General features: G+C 35.8%; 1 protein-coding gene and 1 pseudogene across 2 annotated transcripts in view; both read left to right on the top strand.

The window, feature by feature from the left end:
* Window positions 1–21,482, top strand: part of COL5A2 (collagen type V alpha 2 chain) — a 369,276-nt gene that overhangs the window by 138,732 nt on the left and 209,062 nt on the right. The gene's annotated exons all lie outside the window — the stretch shown is intronic.
* On the top strand, window positions 15,370–17,200 carry LOC110257157 (annotated as a pseudogene).

The following is a 21,482-nucleotide window of genomic DNA, read 5'->3' as shown; positions in this document are numbered from 1 at the left end:
AAAATAGAGCTTGAAAACAAAGGGAATGTATTGAATTTAAGGATAATTCCATCTCATTACTGTTGTAATTGTATGGAATAACTTTCCAGAGGAAGAACAAATTAAACAAATGGAAAGGAATTTAAAGTAAGCATAATAAATATTTTAGAGAGCTAAGGGAGTATAATAAAAACATGAGGCAGAAAAAAAATTTTATGAAGAGGAACCAGATGAGGGCTATGAAAACACAATTATTAAAATAGTGAACTAAATTAAACTAAATAGAAAAGCTATAGCTTCATCACAAATTAATCTTTTGAAATAGTAAGTCAGTGAACACTCATAGGTGCATTAGAGTCAGATAAAGTGATAGATTGAGAAAACATTTAAGAGATATGGAGAATAAGAGAAGTATCAGTAACTAATAGCAGTCACAGAAAGAGATTAAAAATTCAAAAAGAAAAAATATTTCAAAAAGTAGTTGCATAGAATTTTTAAGATCTAAAGAAAATAGGAGACTAGTTTGAAAACGCTCAGGGTATGCCAAATAGAATATAAGAAAAATCCACATCAAACTCTTTACAATGAATATTAAGAGAGAGGTAAAGAAAAAATTCTAAAAAATTCTATTTGAAAGCAGGGCTCATGCCTTCTAATGTTTTATTTTGTACTGCTTTCCAGAAGTATGCTTTGCATATTGTTGATATGCAATAAATTTTCTTGACTGACTGAATGTTCTCCTTAATTATTAACCAAGTAAGAAGGTAACACCATCCACTATCCTCCAGTAATATTTCCTGAATAAAAACCAAAAAGATGGAAAATTCTACTGTCACCAAGAAATGACTCCATTAATTAATTTTCCAGAAATTAAAAAAAAAAAGATTCTCCATGGGAAGTTAAATATTTTTTTCTAAGTCTAGTTATTCTTGCCCCAATGTCTGGCCAAGAATAGAATATCTAGTTCAACTTAAAAAGAATAGAAATATAGTAAAGACACTATCAAATTGTGATTTTAAAAAAATGTGGCAGAAAATATATCCTAAAATTGTAAAAGTTCATCTTTACTCAGCAGAATTTTAACCAAAATAATTATTTTTGCACACACATGTATGTAACCTTTATGTTCCTGGTAATGTTCCAAGTCAGGTATGTCTCCCATTCAGTCACATTTCTAGAATTAACCTAAAGGAAGTCATTTGCACAGCAGTTTTTGTTTAAATATGTTTATAACAACCTCTGGATTTTCAAGTTATAATATCTGAGAGATGACTTGAAATCAAACCAAAGAATTAGTTGAGAAAACATTTCAGGTAAATTCTGTCCAGCAATTAACTTAGGTATAAATATAACTTTATTTTAAAGTGAGTTCCTTCCTAGGAAGTTATATCTATCTGGCATGTGTGTCTAGAGTCAAGGTCTTAATGCACCTTCTGGTCATCCCTTACTCTTATGATTCATTTTGATACTGGTCTAAAATTTCAAATCAAAACTTGTCAGTTGGCTGTACGGTCTCTCAGAGGCCTCCATTTTGTTTCAAGCAAGCAATCGACTTCAATTCCAGTATAAATTTAGACCCGGATTTTGTTTGTCACACTGCATCGTTGATGCTGATGCACTGGCCCTGGAGTCCTTCAATTCCCTTGAGTTGCCAGGGCTGCTCTAATCAGTATAGCTTCTTCTCCAGTACTGACCATATCCTGTCTATTCTGGCTTTACGGCCTAAACTGACCACATCATAGTGAACCTCTATGATTTCCTGTTCTTGTCTGAACATCCCTCAGGTGTCTGCCCTTAACATTCTGGAAGCTATTTTCCTAGAGGAAATTCTCTGTTTTTAGTTGTAAAAGTAAGGTTTCTGGAGATGCTCTTTGACCTCCTGGGACCCACTCACCTTGGAAACCTAAACAAATCCTCTCCTGACTGCCAGATCCATGTTCAAATACTGCCTGTGGGGGCTGGCAAATCACTACTATTTTGTTCATTGTATTTGGTCAAGGAATAAATAGGTAGAGATAGTGACAAGTGGCTAATCTTTTAGAATATTTTAAATAAGTCTCTGATAATTAAGGTACTAGGTTTATGACTGACTATATGCAATGACAGTACGGAGCAATCTGCTTTAATATATATGTTTTATTTTAATATATATGTTTCTACAGACTTTGTGGATACCTGTGGCTAATAAGGGTATCCTTTATTTATTTATTTATTTGTTTGTTTGTTTATTTATTTAGTCTTTTTAGTGCTGCACTAGCAGCAGGCAGAAGTTCTCAGGCTAGGGGTCGAACTGGAGCTGAAGCTGCTGGACTATGCCATAGTAATGACAATACCAGATTCAAGCCTGCCTGGGACCTACACCACAGCTCACAGCAACACCGGATCCTTAACCCACTGAGCGAGGCCAGGGAGAAACCTGCATCCTCATGGATACAGGTTGGATTCATTACCACTTCGCCACCATGGAATTCCAATAAGGCTATTCTTATTTCTGAAATCTAATGTCTTCCCAAACCATGGCTTGCAAAGCATCTTCTCATCATGATTCTTAAATCTAGGAAAAAATGGCTAGTGTACACCTTTGTAATGTTGTGATGTTTTGCTCTTAAGAGATAAAGAGAGGGTCAAGGATTTGTGATGATTGACATAAAGGTGATAATTAATCTTTCATTTAACTAAATAAGGCATACTTGTTCTTGCTTACTATTTGATTTACCTTAATTCTGTGATGTATTTCAGTAAATCATGGGGCCATGTTAAGAATATTTTGATTGACTCATTCACATATGTAGATAGCCCTTAATAGTTAAAAGATCTGTGGTTGAAGTCTTCTTGTTTTGGTTTCTTGAGTTATAGTGTTAATAATTAGCACATGTATTCACTTGATGTTGATTAGTCATTAATTATGTGTTTTATATTTTTTGCTCAGTTTAATTTCTACGTGTAACTTTCATTATTATTATCTTACACATGAGAAAATAGAGTTACAGAGGTAAATTAATGTCCCTGAACTTTCATAGCTGATACACGGCAAAATGGAGATTCAAATGCGGATCTGTTTTACTCCAAAAACCAACTTAAGCTATAATAAAAAGCTTTCATAAAGTATACCTTTTCTACATCAGAAAAAAAAAGACAATTAAAATGTTAGAGTCAAGAATTTAATTTTTTAGACATGATTTATGGCAACTGAACAGGAAGTTCAAATATGTAATGGAAATGAGAACTAAAAAATATGGAAAACTATAAGAAAGTATGAAACGGGTCAATATATTATTGCGTGGAAGAAAAGAAATTTTATTTTTAATATATTGAATTTGTTATGATGCTTTCTTCTAGAAATAGTATAGAAATATGGAGTTCCCGTCGTGGCGCAGTGGTTAACGAATCCGACTAGGAACCATGAGGTTGCGGGTTTGATCCCTGCCCTTGCTCAGTGGGTTAACGATCCGGCGTTGCCGTGAGCTGTGGTGTAGGCTGCAGACGCGGCTCGGATCCCGCGTTGCTGTGGCTCTGGCGTAGGCCGGTGGCTACAGCTCCGATTCAACCCCTAGCCTGGGAATCTCCATATGCCGCGGGAGCGGCCCAAGAAATAGCAACAATAACAACAACAACAAAAGACAAAAGACAAAAAAAAAAAAAAAAAAAAAAAAGAAATATGCTAACTTTTGTTTAAATATCTTTGTAAAGTAATTTTCTAAAATGCTACAGCCTTGAGTCCAACTCATATACTGTGAGTCATAATTGAGCAATTCCTAAGGAGAATTTGTGTAGCAATAAGACAATAATTGCATGCAATATGGTAAGCATGCACTTTAAAACTCTAGTACGTATTTAGCAATCCCTGGAAATCTGATGTCATTGGTTAAACCAGAAAAAAATCCCCAGGTTTTTCTATGTCCTTAACCTCAAAGGAGACAATTTACCATAAATAAGCAACAGGGAGTAAGACATTCTCACCAGACATGTAATCCAGCGGATATATGACATTAAATACCATGTGGTGGTCATTACACATAGTGAATAAAAGTCATAATGGTCAACCAACTCCAGCTCTTCCCTCAGAGTACAGACTACCCAATTTGGAGAAAAGAATGTAAATGCTGGTTTTAGCTGAGATAAAAAGTTGAAATCATAAGCAATCTTTGTGGTATGTACAACAGATTCCCACAATTTCCTATTACCTCCATGTGCAGATGATAGAAAGGAACATGTGTTGATATTTTTCTTTGGGGATGCTAAGATAACTAGTGATTTGAACCATATACATGCTGATATTTGGCCATTTTTGATAAAAAAGTGACAAATTCATAAAGTACAAATACTAAATCCTTTGGTGTAAAATATTGGCTTGTTATAAATAATCAAAAAGAATATTGTTATTTGGAAATAAAAAAGCTTTCTGTATTTTGAGGTATTTGCAGTTAATGGATTAGTTGGTGGTGTTTGAGAGAAAGGCTTAAAATATAAAACAAAGCAAATTAATGGTAATATGTAAGATTTAACTCCAAATTATAAACAGTAGCATTAATTTGAAACGATTGGAATCTTAGAACTATTCCCTTTTATTAGCAAAATAATATAATTAAAGGAATATTCCATTTTTAACTCATATAGATATTAATTTACTATTTAAATAATGATATTTTGAAAATTTTTTTTTTTGTCTTTTTAGGGCCACACCCATGGCATATGGCGATTCCCAGGCTCGGGGTCAAATTGGAGCTATAGCCGCCAGCCTAAATACACCACAGCCACAGCAATGCCAGATACAAGCCACATCTGTTACCTAAATCACAGCTCACAGCAACACCGGATACTTAACCCACAGAGCGAGCCCAAGGATTGAACCTGCATCCTCAAGAATACTAGTCAGATTCGTTTCCGCTGAGCTATGACAGGAACTCTGAAAAAAGATGTTTAAAATGGCAAATTATAAAAATGTGCTGCAAATGTGTAGAAGGCAATACTTTTTAAAGAGACTAATGTTAATGAAAATACTTTGCTAATAGAATTATCATGTCTTCCAGTAATTTAACTTCTGAGAATATATCTAAAAGAAATGAAAACACTAACTTGAAAAGATACCCCCATGTTCAGAGCAGCATTATCTACAATAGCCAAGACATGGAAACAGCACAAATGTCCATTGATGGATGAATGGATAAAGAAGTTGTCCTACACACACAGAGAAGAATGTTACTCAACCATAAAAAATGCGGAAATCCTACCATTTATGACAACATTAATGGACCTTGAAGACATTATGTTAAGTGAAGTAAGTCAGAGAAAGACAAATACTCCTCTTATATGTGGAGTCTAATGGAAAGCCACTAAAACCACTGACCATAGAAAAAGAGGTCAGATTTGGGATAACTAGAAGGGGATGGGAGAAGGGGAAATTGGATGATGGAGGTCAAATTGTACAAACTTTCAATTATAAGATAAATAAGTATAAGAGATGCAGTATCCAACATGATGACTAGTTCGCATTGCTGTATGACACGTAGGAAAGTTGTGAAAAATAGTAGATCCTAAGAGTTCTCATCACAAGGAGAAATTTATTTCATTATATCTGTATGAGTTGGAGGATATTAACTACACTTATCACGGTAATCACTATACAGTATAGATCAAACCATCATCTATATACCCTTTAAACTTAAAAAAAAGAATACCTTGTTAACATTTCAATTATGAAGTTTAGGAACCAAATGTCACACAATTTAATTAATAATTTCCAGGTAACTCTTGTAATAGAAAAATAGCTAATTTGAAAGATTGTTTTCCTCTTAATCATCTCAGACTTTGATGAAGTTCACTTTTGTGTGGTCAATTTTTGATTTACTTTAGCCAAAATAATTAAAATCATAGAGTGTTTCCCTAGTCAAGAGCCATTATACAGGTAATTAATTCACTTAGCAGAGCAAAAATAGGAAGACTATAACTAGAAAAATGACATGGAGTAGGTGATGATAAAAATAATTATACAGGGAGTTCCCCTTGTGGCTCAGCAGAAACAAATCTGACTCGTATCTATGAGGATGTGAGTTTGATCCCTGACTTCCCTCAGTGGGTTAAGGATCTGGCATTGCCCTGAGCTGTGGTGTAGGTCACAGACGCAGCTCGTGTCCTGTATTGCTGTGGCTGTGGTGTAGGCTGGCGGCTACAGCTAAATTCGACCTCTAGCCTGGGAACTTCCATATGCCATGGGTGTGGCCCTAAAAAAGCCTCCCCCCCCCAAATTATACAAAAGTTTAAAAAAATATTCTCTATGCAACCACTGTCCATAGGTTTTGCTTTGAAGAATATCAGTGTATTTGGTTTTGAGTTTTATTACTGGAATCATTGACCATGGACACTAGAAATATTTGATGCTACAAAATGTAAAGTGCAAAGAAGTATTTTTAAGATGAAGATATTTAGCATGATTGTGTTGATTATTTTTAGTTTTTGGCATGACTAACAACTTCCTTTAGTGCAGTTTCCCACAGGAATGAATGAAGGAAGATAAGTGTTCATCAAGCACTTATCAACAAGAAAGCTCTTTCCTTTTGTAGCAGAAAAAACAGATACCTAATAATTCTTTAGTGCCTTCTGCGATTTATTGAGTACCTTGTTAGGAGAAGATCTATGTTTTCAGTACGGAAGTTGGAACTGGACCCAAATTTTTCATGTAATAAAGAGTGGGCAGTGAAGGTTGTGAGGATGATATGAGAGGAAGGAGACTAGCACTTGCAAGGCTGAACTCAAGGTTAAGGAGAAGACAGACCTTGTGGCTAGAATCTGGGGAGAGATGGCAGAAAACTATTAGTGAAATGTATGTGTGTCCCCCTAAGACCTTGTCAATCTTCAGTAAAAATACTCTGGTCATGATATTCTTTTTTTTTTTGTCTTTTTGCCTTTTCTAGGGCTGCTTCAGCGACATATGGAGGTTCCCAGGCTAGGGGTTGAACTGGAGCTGTAGCTGCTGGCCTACTCCAGGGCTATAGCAATGTGGCATCCGAGCCAGGTCTGCGACCTGCACCACAGCTCATGACAATGCCAGATCCTTAACCCACTGAGCAAGGGCAGGGATCGAACCCACAACCTCATGGTTCCTAGTTGGATTCGTTAACCACTGAGCCATGACGGGAACTCCAAGGTCATGATATTCTTGCTGTAAACGGTTTCCTGTTGATGTTTATGAAGGATTCTAATTGTGTATCGGTGCTATGCCAGAGTTAGCCTGAGTGGATGAAAGGATAATGTATGTCTGGGTTCTACTTTAATTATCATATTACAATTTCATGACAATCCTAGGTAGGTACATATTATTATTCTCAATTGCATATTCATAATTAAGGAAACTGAGGCCCAGAAACATTAAGTAATAACCTTTGGAAGGACATGGGCCGTGAAGTGGTAGAAAGTAATAGAATTTTGAATAAGATCTTACATTCAAAACGTTCTCTACTTTCTATCATCATAAATGCCTTCCATCATAGCAGTTTAATTTTAGCTGAGACGCCATGCACAAAGCACAAGCATGACCACATTGCTATTGTAAGAGATCAGAAAATAGTCAGTAGTTTTGATCCACCTAATTTGAAATATGTCTTTCCTTAGAGTCCTATAAAGAAAAGCTATTTGTACCTTCTAGTTTGTGGATGATAGAGGAGAACCACCCATTCATTTATGCTGGCATTCTTGGCAGAGAGAAAGTTATAATCATTTCACAAAATTGGTGGTCGTGATATACAAAGAGTAAAGGTTTTCCTATTTCCTGAAATATCTATCTTCTTGTCCATGTCCACAAACTGGTAGAGAATTACACTCAGCTTTCTTCAGATCCTCCATGAATTTTGTTGTCTGGGTTTGAGATCCACAGCTAAAATCTTGAAACCTTGGAGCAGAATCACAGGAAAGCCACTACATGATTAAAAAGTTGGAAATTGAGATTTCTTTTAAAGAAAAGTTTGGGACCGTTCGGCCTGGAGAAGAAAGTGTTAGGTGTGATTTATATGCTCTATTCAAGTATGGAATTAATTTTTTCCATACAAGGAAAAGTAATCATCTGTTTTCTAACCACATTATAGAAAGAATTATTGGAAGGGCTTAAGATTTAGGCTAGCCCAGAAGAATTTCCTGATTGTGAAAATGGTTAAGTATTGGAGTTGGTAACTGACCAAATGTTTGGAATCTCTTATTTCATTCCATTAAGACAAGGCTAGACTTTGGTTTCAGAGAATTACAGAGTTTTAGGGACCCAAGTGATCATCTTATTCAATATCCTTCCTCTACAAAGGCTCTGAGAGTTTAACCAAAAACTGTGTACTTGCTAACCCTCAAATTTGGTTTATGTAAAATTGTCTTCCTGACCAAAAGCTACACAATTTTTCTGTCTTGTTGAATGTGTTGCTTATGTAAAAGAGATACTATTTTAATGGAGAATTAAATTTATACAAAATAACCACTAATAGTGGCTTTTTTTCCCTCTGAAATTTGTTTAATAAGATGATTTATCTTTTGGTCAAATGATAAAATGCTCCTTATGTGTTCTTTAAAGCTTATTCCCAGAAAAGTCTTATTATTTTCTATATGTTCACATATTATTGAGAAATTTCTTTTAGACAGTTTATTATCAGTAAATGTACTTTTGTCAAACATAGGATTTTCTTTGAATCCAGATGTATTAATTCTCATTGCTTCTTACTTCTTGGAGGTAGAGTGTTTGAAAAATTGTTTCTAAGTGAAGAGTATGCTGAATAGTATTTGCTCAGATGACTAATATAAAAATAGCATGAAGTCTGGAAACAATTTAAACTTCTGCCACATATTCAGTAAGCCAGAGAAATGGTGCTGGAACTACTAACGATTTCAGGCAACAAAATGAAGTTTTATTCAAAAAGAAAACTAGAGAAGATAATTTTATACTTTAGAAATGAAATGATTACTTTGTTTCTTATGGAAACAGTGCCAATATTCCTAGAATTTTTAGTTTGATGATTGTAAGACTGATTAAGGAAGAGGCCATAGTAATGAAGTACGTCTGTTTTAAAATTATTGAAAAAATACCTTTGTGACCCAAAGATTATGGGAAAAAAGTAAACAGAACTCTTATCTATTTACTGAATGAAAAAATTGTAGATAATATAACTTTTTAATTCTAGTTCGGGGTAGGGAGATATATGAAGCCTAAGTATGTATAGATCTATTTTTACTAAATAGTCAATAACAGTCAATATAGAAGGGATCGATATACAAAAATAACAAAAAAATAACAAATGAATTATTAGAAAAACACAACTATGAACCAACTAAAATGTATAATATAATGGCAAGATTCTTCTGGTGATGAGTTTGGTTGGCCTACTTATTTTGTTAGAGTCATTTTCATAGTTATACAAATGACTTTTAGTAAACTATTTATTCTTGACTCTAAGAGCATTTCCGTAAACATAAATATAATGTAAGACTCATCATCTGTGTCTCTTCTACCTCTGGTCTGTTAAATGGAAGGGAAGCCTGCCCTGTGAATCATGTAGAGCAAAAAGAAGCCCAGATGTTGGCATTAACCCTATTATACCCTGCATTTGGTTTCCTGTCTTCTCAGTTCCCTAGAATTCTTATTTTATTGCATTTTCAAAATGATAGGTATATGACATGGGAATTAATTAATTCCATTTTATTCCTATTTACATTGCTCCTATTTTCTTCTTCTCCTCTTAGGCATTCAGTTAATGTATGTAACATGTATCTTTTCGTTTGTATGTGATTTTGCAAAAATGAATACTTTGTGCATCGATTTTTAATAAGTGAATATATATATACACATACATATATTCTTGCCAATCATCATATTATTGAGGTTAATCCCTGTGGAATCTTTGAAATATGTGCATGTACTCTGTTTTATCAAATGGTTGCCTAATACTACAGAGAACTCATCTACAATACATGCTTTTCTAATGATGGGTATGTAGGTTGCCTCCAATTTCCAAGCAAAAAGTATTACACTATAATAAACACTTTCATAGATGTTATTATGTAACTGTCCCAGAAATTTTAGATATACATATGTATCCAAGATTACATATTATATACAATAATCACATGTGTGTAATCTTGGATACGTATGTGTATACACATATCTAGGAGTAGACTGGCTAGGTCATAAATTATCTGTATACTTCACTTGACTAGTGAAAGAAAACCATTTCAAACAATATTTTATTTTATTTTATTTATTTTTTCTATCATTATTTCAAACAATATTTTAAAGTGTCTTTTTATAACATTTTTATTTAGGTGTAAGTCATATACCATAAATCTACCCCTTTAAAATGTGCAGTTCAGGGAGTTCCCATCATGGCTCAGTGGTAACGAATCCGACTAGGATCCATAAGGATGTGGGTTCGATCCCTGGCTTCATCAGTGGGTTAAGGATCCAGTGTGAGCTCTGATATAGGTCGCAGATGTGGCTTGGATCCTGCATTGCTGTGACTGTGATGTAGGCTGGTAGCTGTAGCTCTCCTTAGAACCCTAGTCTGGGAGCTTCCACATACTTTAGGTATCGCCCTAAAAAGCAGGAAAAAAAAAGGGCAATTCAGTGTTTTATAGTATATTCACAGAGAGCAAGGAGCAGCATTATTTAACTAAAGAACATTTTTATCACCCCAAAAGTAAACCCTAGTACTCAGTCACTCCCATCCTGCCCTCTTTCCCCTTCTCCTCAACCCCGGACAATCATGACTCTACTTTCTATCTCTTTGTATTTGCATATTCTGGACATTTCATTATATGGAAATGTACAACATATGGCCTTTTGTGTATGGTTTCTTTCACCTGGCATTGGCATTAAATATTCAAGGCTCATCCATGTAGTAGCATATGTAAGAACTTCATTTTTAATGGCTGAATAATATTCCATTATATGGGTTTACATTTTGAATGTTTATCCATTCATCAGTTGATGGACAACTAGATTGTTTTCATCTTTTGACTGTTATTAATAATGGGGGCATGAATATGGGTATGTAAGTTTTCATGTGGACATATGTTTTCAGTTCTCCCAGGATATACCTAAGAATGGAATTTCTGAGTCATATGGTAGCTCTATGTTTAACCTTTTAAGAAACAGCCAAATTGTTTTCCAAAGTGGCAACACCATTTTACATTCCAAGTAGTAATGTATGAAGGTTCTATTTTCTCCACATCCTCACCAACACGTCATTGTTTGCCTTTGATTCTACCCATGCTAGTGGGTGTGAAGTAGTATCTCATTGTGGTTTTGATTTGCGTTTTCCTGATGGTTAATGTTGAGCATATTTTCATATGCTTAATGGCCACTCATATATCTTCTTTTGGGAAATGTTTATTCAGATTTGCTGTGTGTTGAATTATGCCTTCTAAAGAGATTTGTTGAAGTCCTGACTCCCTGGTACCTTTGAATGTGACCTCATTTGGAAAAAGAGCCTATTTTTTTTTTCCTTTTGTTGATTGTTCTTTTTTTTTTGTCATATAAGAAACTATTGCCTTATTCAAAGTTACTATGATTTACTCCTAAATTTTCTTCTAAGAGTTTTATAGTTTTTGTTCTTACTCTTAGATCTATGATTTGTTTTGAATTAGTTTCTTTTTTTTTTACATGGTCCTAGTCTCCAAGGGATTTTGAAATAATATTTGGCCCTTTCCAACTGTTCTAAAGAATCTATTTGTCTGCTCTCTAATTATATTCAAGCAGCTGGTACCAGCTTGTTGCTCTGTACCACTGTGATGGCTTAAACTGAAGATCGGCTTTCTACTCTTTATGCAGTATTAAACTCGTGAGAATTTAGCTAAGTAGATGATGTTTTGGGACAGTACTTTTCCTCAGAACTTTGAAAATGTTATCTTGTAAAAAATGTTCTTTGTAAGTTATCTGTCTTTCTTTTTTTATTACTTTCAAGATCTTTGTCTTCTCAGTTTTACTATGAGGTATTTAGTCAGAATTTCAATTTTATTGTTGTTTTTCTTGAGTCTGAGGATTCAGATCTTTTGCCTTTTTTTATTGAGTTGTTTACATATTCATCATATCAAAGACCTTAATATGGCTGTTTCTAATATCCCTAACAGGCTGTTGCTAATGTCCCTCTGGAATTAACCTCTAGTCTGATTTTTTACTGTATGTATCTCCTTGCTTTTCTTATAATTTAACCACAACATTCATTCTTTTTGCATGTGGAAGTCCAGTTGTTCTGGAAACATTTGTTAAAAAGCCTGTCTTTTCTCCATTGCGTTACCTTTGTTCTGTTGTCAAAGATCAGTTGACCATGTTTGTATTGGTCTCTTTATGGGCTCCCTGTTCTGTTCCATTGATCTATTTGTCTATTCTTTCATAAATAACACACTATCTTAATTACTGTAATCTTATGGTAAATCTTAAGATTTGCTATAGTAAGTTGAGTAGTATCAGTACTTCAACTTTGTTGTTCTCTTTCCATACTGTGTTGACTATTACGAGTCTTTTTCTTCTCCATGTAAACTTTAGAAATAATATTGATAGCCACAAAATAACTTGCTGGAATTTTGATTGGAATTTAATTGAAGTTATAGATAAAGATGGGAAAAATTTACGTCTTGATAATATTGAGTCTTCCTATCCATGACTATGGAATATATCTCCATTTATTTAGTTCTTTGATTTCATTATCAGAATTGTCAATTTTCCTCATGTAGATCTTGTACAAGTTGTTACATTTCTACCTAAGTATTTTATTTTGGGGGTGCTAACCTAAGCTGTTATGTGTTTTAATTTCATCCACTTGATCATTGCTGGTACCAAGGAAAGCCATTGAGTTTTTAATATTAACTGTATATTGCAACCTTGTTAACATAATTTAGTTCCAGGAATTCTTTTTGATTATTTTGGATTTTCTACAAAGATGATCATGTCATCTGTGAACAAAAAAGCTTTATATATTCCTTCCCAATCTGTATAACTTAATTTCCTTTTCTTATCTTATTGCATTAGCAAGGGCTTCCAGTACAATATTGAAAAACAGTGGTGAGAGAGGACATTCTTGCTTTGTTCCTGATTTTAGTGGGAAAGCTTAGAGTTTCTCACCATTAAGTATGATGTTGGCTGTAGATTTTTTATAGATGTTTTCCAATAAGTTGAGAAAGTTTTATCTTCATTCCATAAATGGGTATTGGATTTTGTGAAATTCTTTTTTCTGCATCTGTTGATACGGTTATATTTTTCTTTTCTTTTTTGTCCTTTTGTCTTCTCTAGGGCCGCTCCCTAGGCACATGGAAGTTCCCAGGTTAGGAGTCTAATCGAAGCTGTAGCTGCTGGCCTATGCTGCAGCCACAGTAATGCAGGATCCGAGCCGTGTCTGTGACCTACACCACAGCTCATGGCAACGCCGAATCCTTAACCCACTGAGTGAGGCCAGGAATCGAGCCTGCAACCTCATGGTTCCTAGTTGGATTTGTTAACCACTGAGCCATTTTGGGAACTCCCAATATGGTTATATTTTTATTCTTTAGCCTAGTGATGTATTAGATTACATTAGTTGAACAAACCTTGCTTACATGAGATAAATTCCACTTAATCATGGTGTATAATTTTTTTATACATTGGTTAGATTCAATTTAATAATATTTTGTTGAGGATTTTTATAAATCTATGTTCATGACAGATAATGGTCTGTAGTTTTCTTGTAATGGCTTTATCTAGTTCTGGCTTTATATATACTTTATCTATGCTGACTTCTTTATCTTTATCTTTGCCTTTATCTATGCTGGCTTCATAGGATGAGTTAGGAACTATTACCTCTTCTATCTTCTGAAAGTTTTATAGAAAATTGGTATAATTCTTTCCTTAAATATTTGTTAGAATTCATCAGGGAACCCATCTGGACCTGCTGTTTTCTATTAGTTTTCTGCTTTCTGGAAGGTTGTAAATTACTGATTCAATGTCTTTGATAGATATAGGACTATTCAGATTGTATATTTCCTCTTGTGTTAGCTTTGGCAGATTTTATATTTCAAGGAATTTGTCCATTTCGTATAGGTTATCCAATTTGTGGGCATAAAGTTGTTCATAATATTTCTTGATTATTCTTTTAATGTTCATGGTATCTGTAGTATATCCCCTCTTTCATTTCTACTAGTAGTTTGTGTCCTCTCACTTCTTTTCTTAGCCTGACTAAAGGCTTACTTATTTTATGGCCCTTTTCAAAGGACCAGCTTTTGGTTTCATTGATTTTTTTCTATGATTTTTTGTTATCAATTGTATTGATTTTCTCTGTAATTTTTCTTTTCTTCCTCTTTCTTAGAATTTAATCTTCTCTTCTTAAGGTAGAAGATGATTGATTTTAGATCTTCTTTTCTAATATGTGCATTCAATGCTATAAATTTTCCTCTAAGCATTGCTTTTGCTGCATACCACAAGTCTTGATGAGTTATATTTACATTTTCATTTTCATTTAGTTGAAAGTATTTTTATTTCTCTTGAAATTTCTTCTTTGGCCCATGTGTTATGTAGAGGTATGTTGTTTAATCTTTAAATATTTTGGGATGTTCCACCTATCTTTCTGTTATTGATTTTTATCATAATTCCATTATGGTCTGAAAGAAGACATTGCATGATTTTTTTTAAGTGTGTTAAAGTGTGTTTTATGGTCCAGAATGTGGCCTATCTGGTTAAATATTTATAGGACCTTGAGAATAATATGTTTTGTGTTGTTGTTGGATGAAGTAGTCTATAGATATCCATTATATCCAGTTGATTGATGGCATTGTTGAATTAAACTATGTCCTTACTCATTTTTTATATGCTGGATCTGTCCATTCTGAAAGAGAGGTATTGACATCTCCAACTGTAATAGTGGACTCACTATGTCTCCTTGCAGTTTCTATCAGTTTTTGCCTCATGCATTTTATGCTCTGTTTTTACCTATATATGGTAAGGACTGTTAAGTCTTCTTGGAAAATTGACCCCTTTATCATTATGTAATGCCCCTCTTTTTCTCTGATAACTTTCCTGGCTCTGAAGTCTGCTCTGTTTGAAATTAATATGGCTACTCCTGCCTTTTTTTTTTTTTTTTTTTTTTTTTTTTTTTTGATTAGTGGGTAGCATGATACATCTTTCTTCATCTACTTACTTTTAACCTCTATGTATTTTTATAGTTGAGATTTCTTGTGGAAAACATATAATTGAGTCTTGTTTTTTGAACCACTTTGACAATCTTTGCCTTTTCATTGGTGCCTTTAGATCAGGACCTTCTAAGTGATTATTGATATGGTTGGAGGAAATATACCATATTTAAGAAAAAAATATTTTCTATTTCCTGTCCTTGTTCTTTGTTCCTATTTTTGTTTTTGACTCTTTTTTGCATTTTGAGGTTTTAATTGGACATTTTATGATTCATTTAGTCTAGCATATCAATTATACTTAAAAAATACTTTTTAAAATGGTTGCCCTAGAGTTTGCAATATACATTTACAGCTATTCCAAGTTGACTTTCAAGTAACACTATACTACTTCATGAGTAGTGCAAATACCTTATAATAATTCTAATTTCTTATCTTGTCCCTTGTATCAGTGCTGTCATTCCTTTAGCTTTTATTGGCATACCTCACTTTCTTGTGATTCTCTTTACTGTACTTCACAGATATTGTGAAGTACAGTAAACATGTTTTTTTTACATGTTGAAGATTTGTGGCAACCCTGTGTCAGCAAGTCTGTTGGTGCCATTTTTTTACAACACTTTTTGCTCACTTCATGGAAGTGTCATATTTTGTTAATTCTTACAATGTTCCAAGCTTTTTCATTATTATCATATTTGTTATGGTGATCCATAATCAGTGCTCTTTGATGTTACTATTGCAAAAAGGTTATACCTTCCTGAAGGCTTAGGTATAGTTAACATTTTTTAGCAATATATTTAAAATTAAGGTATGGGGTTAAGCAGTGAGAAACATAGGTGGCCATGGCTCCTAACATGCCTGCAGCTAAACCAGCTCAAGAGGGTCCTAAAGGCATCTGGGCTGTGCTGCTGGGGCCACCTGGGGCCAGAAAATATACTTAGGCACCCAGATTGGTTGAAAACTTCTGTGTCTGACATTTGGCCACTGGGGACATGCTGAGGGCCATGGCAGCTTCTGGCTCAGAGCTGGGAAAGCTGAAGGCAACTATGGATGCTGGGAAACTGGTAGTGATGAAATGGTTGTGGAGTGCATTGAGAAGAATTTGGAGACCCCTCCATGCAAAAATGGTTTTTTGGTAGATGGCTTCCCTCAGACCGTGAGGCAGGCAGAAATGCTTGATGACCTCATGGAGAAGTGGAAAGAGAAGCTTGATTTTGTGATTGAATTCAGCATCCCAGACTCTCTGCTGATCTGGAGAATCACAGGAAGATTGATTCATCCAAAGAGTGGCAGTTCCTACCAGGAGGAGTTCAGCCCTCCAAAAGAGCCTATGAAAGATGACATCCCCAGGCACCTTTGATCTGCAGATCAGATGATAATGAGAAGGCCTTGAAAATCTGCCTGGAGACCTACCACATTCAGACTACAATAAATAGGGCATCTACTTTGCCATTGATGCATCCCAGACCCCTGATGTGTTTGCAAGCATCCTAGCAGCCGTCTCTAAAGCCACATCCTAGTAACAGAAGGCCAGGTGAGACTGCATCACTGCTCATCACCCTGTGGTGTGATCCCTGCTCTTAAGTGCTAGGCAGAGGGGAGGGGTGGTCAGGGTAAGGATGGGGAGAGGTTGTCAGGGTAAGGATGGAGTGGGGGCTCAAGAGAAGGATGGAAAGAGCTCCAGTGTGGTAGTGACGTGATTTCTTTTACATAGAGTAGGAGTCTTAAAAAGTATAAGCAAAGGGAAAAATTTATTTTTTAAAAACACTGGGAGATGCAGTATTATTTCTAAGGAATCACATTTTCATTTACTCTGGACTAGTGACAATGCTTTTTAAAGCCAGAGCCCTAAGACCTCACTTTTATCAGAACCTCATGCCAGCCCAGAAATATAGGACATCACACTGTTGTCCTGTCTGTCCTGTAGCTTTCTAGCCCTGGATCCCCATACCATGAGATCAAGAAATCATCTCCACATTTGAAAGAGATATGGAGGGGCAGAGCAAGATGGAGGAGGAGTAAGAGGTTGCGCTCACCTTCTTCCACAAACACATCAAAAAACACACACATACATGTAAAACGACTCATACAGAACATCAACTGAATGCTGGCAGAAGAACTTAAACTTCTAAAAAGGGCAAGAAACTCATGACATAACTGGGTAGAACAACAACAACAACAACAACAAAAAAAACAGAGAATCAGAACAGGACTAGCATTCCCAAGAGGGAGCTGTGAAGGAGAAAAGGAACCCACCTCCTGGGAAGCCACCTAACTGACGGAAAGATCAGCTGAGTCAGAGGGACCTCAAAGTCACTGAGAAAGTGCAGCAGGGGACTGAGAACAGCAAAGCAGAGCGAGAGCCACACAGATCATCTGAGCCTGGGATGCTCAGGTGGGGGCTGGACACTGAGACTTAGGCTCTGGAGGTCAGTCTCAGTGAGAGGACTGGGGTTGGCACTGTGGAAACAGCCTAAGGGGATAAGGAGCAGTGAGCCATGGGGGTGGGGAGGAATGGCTGGGGATGAGAATGCTTAGGCAGAGGGAACCTGGGAGAAGGTCCGGACCCGCAGGAGAGGCAAAGTGCCATTGTTGGGGAGGGCAAGAGGAGGAGGGGCGGACCTCCATAGGAAACACTCTGTGATGGAGTGTGCATGGCCCCAGGGGCTCTCAGAGGGAGGAGTGGCTCTGGCACAGGCTACGGGGTGGTGAAAAGCCTCTTGCTGCTTTACGGGAGACTGGGCATTTCTTATGCAGGCTACAGGTAGCCAGGTACCTCTTATGTGGGCTAAAGGCATCAGGGGGCTAAGTGCAATGTGTTGCCTCTTGCACAATCTATAGGTGGCAGGGACAGACCATGGTGGTTGTCTCAGAGGCCAGTTCCCCAAACTCACAGAAAAAGAAAAACTCAAGCAAGACGAAGAAGCACAGAAACCATTCCCAGTTAAAGCAACAGGAGAATTCACCTAAAGCAGTCAACAATGAAACAGACTTCTGCAGTCTGACAGACTTTGAGTTCAAAAGGGAGATAGTGGAGTTCCCGTCATGGTGCAGTGGTTAATGAACCTGACTAGGAACCATGAGGTTGTAGGTTCGATCCCTGGCCTCACTCAGTGGGTTAAGGATCCGGCGTTGCTGTGAGCTGTGGTGTAGGTCACAGATGTGGCTCGGATCCCACATTGCTGTGACTCTGGTGTAGGCTGGTGGCTACAGCTCCAATTAGACCCCTAGACTGGGAACCTCCGCATGCCACAGGCGTGGCCCTAGAAAAGACAAAAAACAAACAAACAAAAAAACCCCCAAAACCAAAAAACAAACCAGAAAAAAAAAAAAAAACCCACAAGGGAGATAGTGAAAATACTGAAGGAATTAAGAGGGGATATGAACAGTAATGCAGATTCCTTTAGAAAGGAACTAGAAAGTATAAGGAAGAGCCAAGAAAAACTATAAAATTCATTTGCAGAGATGCAAACTGAGCTAAAGGCAATAATGAGCAGAATAAATAATGCAGAGGAATGAATTAGTGATGTGGAAAGTAGAATAATGGAAATCACCCAATCAAGACAGCAGACAGAAAACCAAATGAAAAAACATGTAAGCAATATAAGAGACCTATGGGATAATATAAAACAGGCCACTCTATGCATAATAAGAATTCCAGAAGGAAAAGAAAAAGAAAAGGGGATTCAAAATATATTTGAAGAAATTATGGCTAAAAACTCCCCAAATCTAAAGGATACTTATATCAAGAAACAGGAAGCACAGAGGGCCCCAAACAAGTTAAATCCAAACACGCCCACACCAAGACATATTATAATAAAAATGGCAAAAGTTAAAGAGAGGATTCTAAAGCCAGCAAGAGAAAAGCAAAGCATTAATTATAAGGGAACCCCTATAAGACTATCAGCTGATTTCTCTACAGAGACTCTACAGACCAGAAGAGAGTGGCTAGATATATTTAAAGTGCTGAAAGGAAAAAATTTGCAACCTAGAACACTCTGTCCAGCAAGAATATTATTTAAAATAGAAGGGGAAATAAAGAATTTCTCCAACAAACAAAAGCTAAAAGAGTACAGCAATACTAAATCCATTCTAAAAGAAATACTGAAAGGGCTTCTCCAAGTTAAAAAAAAAAAGTAAGAAGAATTAGGATGGAGGAAACCACAACTGGAAAGCAATCACTTAAATAAGCCAGCATACTTATCTAAACATGAAGATGTTAAAAAAAAAAAAGACATCAAAATCATAAAATGTGTGGAAGGAAGGTAAGAAAATATAGATTCTTTTTTTTTATTTTAAAGATGTGTTTGAGCCTATATGACTATCAAGTTAAAGCAAGCAGATATAGGAAGGGGTTAACATATGTAAAAAACAGGGCAACCACAAATCAAAACTGAACATTACATTCACAAAACCTGAAAAGAAAAGTACTCAAGCATAAAACAAATAGAAACCATCCAACCAAAAAAAAGAAGAAAAGAAAATCAACTGGATAACAAGGTTGAAAATGGCAATAAATACATATCTATCGATAATCACCTTACATGTCAATGGACTGAATGCACCAATCAAAAGACAAAGAGTGACAGATTGGTTTAAAAAGTGAAAACTTTCAATCTGCTGTCTACATGAAACTCACTCACCTTAGGGCAAGGGACACATATGTATTGAAAGTGAGAGCATGGGAAAAGATATTTCATGCCAATGGACAAGACAGGAAAGCAGGAATTGCAATATTCTTATAAGACAAAATAGACTTTAAAATGAAGGCCATAAAGACAAAGAAGGACACCATTTAATAGTTAAAGGATCCATTAAAGAAGAGGATATTACAATTATCAATATATATGCCCCTAATATAGGAGCACCTAGCTACTTACAACTACTGACAGACATAAAAGGAGAAATTGATGGGATACAATCATAGTAGGAGACTTTAATACCCCCCTCACATCCATGGACAGATTCTCTAGATAGAAAATCAGTAAGGCAACATAGTTCCTAAAAGACAATAGATAAGTAAGACTTAATCGACATTTTCAGGACATTACATCCAAAAAAATCAGAATATACATTCTTCTCAAGTGTGCATGGAACATTCTCAAGAATTGATCACATACTGAGGCACAAAGCTAACCTAAACAAATTTAAAATTATAGAAATTATTTCAAGTATCTTCTCTGACCACAATGGCATTAAACTAGAAATCAACCACAGGAAAAGAAATGAGAAAAAACTGACTACATGGAGACTAAACAGCATGCTAGTAAAAAACCAATGGATCAATGAGAAAATCAAGAAGGAAATTAGAGGAGTTCCCATTGTGGCTCAGTGGTTAACAAATGCAACTGGGAACCATGAGGCTGTGCATTCGATCCCTGGCCTTGCTCAGTGGGTTAAGGATCCGGCACTGCCGTGAGCTGTGGTGTAGGTTGCAGACACGGCTTGGATCCTGAGTTGCTGTGGCTCTGGTGTAGGCTGGTGGCTACAGCTCCAGTTAGACCCCTAGCCTGGGAACCTCCATATGCCATGGGTGCAGCCCTAGAAAAGGCAAAAATACAAAAAAAAAAAAAAGGAGTGAAGGAAATTAAAAAATACCTAAAGACAAATGATAATGAAGACACAATCACTCAAAATATTTGGGATGCCACAAAAGCAGTGCTCAGAGGGAAATTCATAGCAATACAGGCCTTCCTCAAAAAAAGAAGAAAAATCTCAAATTGACAACTTGGCCCACCACTAAAATGAATTAGAAGAAGAAGAACAAACAAAACCTAAAGTCAGAAGAAGGAAGGAAATCATAAAGATCAGAGAGGAAATCAATAACATAGAGATTCAAAAAACAATAGAAAAAAAATCAATAAAACCAAGAGTTGTTTCTTTGAAAAGGTAAACAAAATTGACAAACCTTTGGCTAGACTCACCAAGAAGAGGAGAGAAAAAATCCAAATAAACAAAATAAGAAATGAAAAAGCAGAAGTCACAGTGGATACTATAGAAATACAAAAAACCATGAGATAATACTATGAACAGTGGTATGCTATGAAATTTGACAACCTAGAAGAAATGTACAACTTTCTAGAGACTTACAGCCTGCCCAAAACTGAATCAAGAAGAAGTAGATCAACTGAACTGACTGATCACTAGAAATGGAATTGAATATGTCATAAAAACACTCCCTGAAAATAAAAGTCCAGGACCAGATGGCTTCACAGGCGAATTCTACTAAACATCAAAGAACTTATACCCATCCTCCTTAAACTTTTCCAAAAGGTTGAAGAAGAAGGAACAGTCCTAAAGACATTCTTTGCTGCCATCATCATCCTAATTCCCAAACCAGACAAAGATACCACTAAAAAAGAAAACTATAGGCCAATATCTTTGAT

Source organism: Sus scrofa, chromosome 15 (genome assembly GCF_000003025.6).
Source record: "Sus scrofa isolate TJ Tabasco breed Duroc chromosome 15, Sscrofa11.1, whole genome shotgun sequence".
NCBI lineage: Eukaryota > Metazoa > Chordata > Mammalia > Artiodactyla > Suidae > Sus > Sus scrofa.
Note: the sequence above shows the minus strand (reverse complement) of the source record. Positions and strands in the feature narration are given on the sequence as shown.